The sequence below is a fragment of the Odontomachus brunneus genome, unplaced genomic scaffold (assembly GCF_010583005.1).
Source record: "Odontomachus brunneus isolate Ranch 3 - 2012 unplaced genomic scaffold, Obru_v1 Obru_scaffold_163, whole genome shotgun sequence".
In the NCBI taxonomy this organism is placed as follows: domain Eukaryota; kingdom Metazoa; phylum Arthropoda; class Insecta; order Hymenoptera; family Formicidae; genus Odontomachus; species Odontomachus brunneus.
Window position 1 is genome coordinate 21,777 of NW_022639613.1, and position 4,166 is coordinate 25,942.

At 36.3% G+C, this 4,166-nt stretch overlaps 1 protein-coding gene across 5 annotated transcripts in view; it reads right to left on the reverse strand.

The window, feature by feature from the left end:
* Positions 1-4,166, reverse strand: part of LOC116850987 — a 168,008-nt gene that overhangs the window by 6,361 nt on the left and 157,481 nt on the right. The window lies entirely within an intron of this gene.

Below are 4,166 nucleotides of genomic sequence, written 5' to 3' on the forward strand. Positions count from 1 at the left end.
GGAAGTACTATAAGCAACCTTGAAATTCAGTGTGTCATTTCGCCGAAGGGGAAACAACTTTCTTCTTTCATAATGTTAAACATGTCGAGTTTCGTGCCAAAAAAAGAATATTTGCGGGGAATTTTATTGCACTACTTTATTAAAAAAAAATCTGCAGCTGAAGTACACAAAATTCTTGTTGAGACTTACGGCGACCATGGTATATTGGAAACAACATGCAAAGATTGGTTTAGACGCTTCAAAAGTAATGATTTTGATATTCCCTTATAGAAATATCATACTAAGAATCATTGATAATTACTTATTATCCAGTATTTTTAATACTAAAAATAAGTAATTATCAATGATTCTTAGTATGATATTTCTATAAGGGTTGAAGATAAAGAACGCTTTGGCACACCGAAAAAGTTTGAAGACGAGGAATTGGAGGCATTACTTCATGAAGACTCATGTCAGACGCTAGCTAAATTTGCAGAATCATGAGGAGTTGATCACACAACAGTTTCGAAACGTTTGAAAGTATTAGAAATGATTCAAAAGCAAGGACATTGGGTGCCGTACGAGTTGAAGCCGAGAGACGTCGAACGACGTCTTTTCACGTGTGAACAGCTGCTTCAACGGCAGAAAAGGAAAGGTTTTTTGCATCGTATCGTGATTGGCGATGAAAAGTGGATACACTACGATAACCCTAAGCGTAGAAGATCGTGGGGTAAGTCCGGCCATGTATCAACATCGTCGGCAAAGTCGAATATCCATGGTTTGAAGCTTCTGCTCTGCATTTGGTGGGATCAGCTGGGTGTAGTTTATTATGAGTTACTCAAACCGAACGAAACCATTACGGGAGATCGCTATCGACTACAATTGATGCGTTTGAGCCGAGTATTGAAGGAAAAACGGCAGCTATACGAGCAGAGACACGACAAAGTGATTTTGCAACATGACAACGCTCGGCCACATGTTGCACAACCGGTGAAAACCTACTTGGAAACGCTTAAATGGGAAGTCCTACTCCACCCGCCGTATGCGCCAGACAATGCCCCTTCCAATTATCACTTGTTCCGATCGATGGCACATGGCCTGGTTGAGCAGCACTTCCATTCCTATGAAGATGCCAAAAAATGGGTCGACTCTTGAATAGCCTCAAAAGACGTGTCCTTTTTCCGACGTGGAATTCAAATGTTGCCAGAAAGATGGGAAAAAGTAGTGGCTAGCGATGGACAATACTTTTAGTAACATGTTTTTTACAACTTTTTTTAAATAAAGCATTAATTTTCACAAAAAATCAGCGAGAACTTATTCGAGGTCCTAATATATATGGTAACTTTTAAGATCAATCCAAGCGAGAAGTGCGGTAATGTAAACGCCTACGTGATAGGTGCGGTGATTGACTCAGGTTCGCCAATTATTATTCACGACAGCGTAGTTGAAAATAAAATCTACATCCCGGCAATCAAGGACACTAATCTATTTTGTGGATAAACGGTTTGCGGCTTAAGTTTCTAAATGTCTTCCATGGGGATGTAGAGATACAGGGAGCACGTACAAAGATAAAATTTTAAACTGTACCTGATCACATGATGGCGTATAAAGTGCTTTTAGGCAGAAACTTTTTAGCTTGTCCGCAGTTACGCATTACACTCGGGGATGTTGTCGAAATCGAAAACATTGAAGAAACTAGTATTACACAAGTGTTCCCTTATCGAAATATCATACTAAGAATTATTGATAATTACTTATTTTCAGTATTAAAAATACTGGATAATAAGTAATTATCAATGATTCTTAGTATGATATTTCTATAAGGGTTGAATATTGTGGGCGTCGAAGAATCTAATGGTGTGTGCAATAAGCTGCAGATTAATCCGGTGATAGGTCGAGAGCAGATTGACGGGATTCGCGAAATTTAAATCGAGTTATGTTCGAAGCTACGAGGCGAAGAAATATGGACCCAATTATGAAATGTGCATTGTTTTGAAACATGAACAACCAATAAGTTCGCGTCCGCATAGGCTATCGTTTGCGGATAAAGAAGCATTACGACAAATTCTAGAGAACTGAAAAAGAGTTCTGAGTTGCTGGAAAAGAAAATAATACGACCGAGTAATTCGTCGTATGCGAGTCCAATAGTGTTGGTATGGAAAAAAACAGGCGATCTTCGGCTCTGTATCGATTTTCGCGAGTTGAATAAAATAACTCTACGCGATAATTATCCGACCGAATTAATTAACGATAACATTGATTATTTAATGAACAAAAAATATTTCTCGATATTTGACTTGAAGGATGAATTTCATCATGTTAAAATGCACGATGTTTCGATTTTATATCGTTCGTAACACCATTGGGCCAATATGAGTATTTACGAATGCCTTTCGAGTTAACGAATGCGCTGCGTATGTTTCAGAGTTTTGTGCATACTATGTTCGAGAAACTTGTAAAGGAGCGCAAAGTATTATTATATCTAAACGATATTTTGGTCGCTACCGAGGGTTTAGATATGTATACAGGGTGTCCCATTTTAATCAATCACTTCAAATATCTATTGAACAGTGCATTTTAGGGAAAAATGTTTCAGATAAAACTTTGCGAATTTCGAGGGGGACATAAGATGATATCATTGGTTTGACTTCGAGTGGCGTCGTCAAGGTCATTTTGAATTTTTTAAATAGAACCCTCTATTTTCCTTACATATTCTTATAGTATACCTCGATAGCTTTCCAAAACACTATAATAAAATATTTTTTTATTAAGTATCTTTCGAGTTAAAAGATTTTAATGTTACAATATTGTTGCCATTAGCATTGGTACCGAAGGTGTTCGACCGATGGCTAAAACCTTTTGAATGTTGTTCAGAGCCATGACCTTGACAACATTTGTCAAGGTCAACACGATTGGAGGCTGTTCCTAATATTTTCATTTCTTCAAATTTTACAGTGAAAACGATTTTCGACATATTCGTTTGAGAGTGCCCTATTGTGTCCTTTCACATAGTCTTTTAATTATCGTTCTATTAGGATGACGTCTATCAAGAAATGTTTCGGCATAAATTTTTTCAGCTGTCGTATAATTATCCCTTGCCTCACCTAAAATTCTGATCATATCCACGATTTCGTTAGGCGGGTAATCAGTCATTAATTAATTACAGGACAATAGAAAAACTTGTGAAAACACTGAATGTATTGAATTCGCCACGAGTCTCCGCCCTGCGGTTGGATTAGCAACAATGCGGACAAGTGACGCTAACAAGTGAATGACACGAGCTATGATTATTAAAGAAATTTAAGGGATTTCACACGTGTACTTCATTGTGGCCCCGACGAAGCATTGTGACCTTCATATGATTCTTTAGAGTCAATCGGACTCCATATGTTACCCCATGATTTTAAATTATTATTTTCGTTTTTATTGTAAAATTTGAAGAAATGAAAATATTAGGAACAGCCTCCAATCGCATTGACCTTGACAAATGTTGTCAATAAAATATAATAAAAATATAATAAAATAAAATAATATAATAAAATAAAATAATATAATAAAATAAAATAATATAAGAAAATAAAATAATATAAGAAAATAAAATAATATAATAAAATAAAATAATATAATAAAATAAAATAATATAAGGTGTAGTAAAAAGAAATCCATTATTTTTCCAATAGATGGCTTTAGTAATGTGTATCTCGCGTTGTATAAGTGTGATTAGTTTACGCTAGATGGCGTTAGAAAGATAAGATTTCGTACTAAAAAAACTTCTGAGACAGTTTTGTGATTGTTTGACTCAGTATTGTTTGAGCGCGCGTCAAAGATAGACACCAGCAAAGAGAAAATAGGCCATATTTTACAGTTTTTCTTCGAAAAAGGCGAAAACGCAAGCCAGGCGGCTGAAAATGTGAATAGTGTTTATGGTCCTGATACTGTAACAGCCAATCCCGCACAATTTTGGTTTCGTCGATTCCGTTCCAGTAATTTTGATGTCAAAGATGCACCACGCTCTGGACGGCCAATTGTCGAAAATGTCGATAAAATAATATAATAATATGGAAATCGTCGAGTCCGACCGTCATGTAAGCACTTTTTCGATTGCCCAGGAGCTAAACATTGCACAAAAACCGTTTAAAACCACTTGAATAAGGCTGGATACAAAAAGAAGCTCGATGTATGGGTGC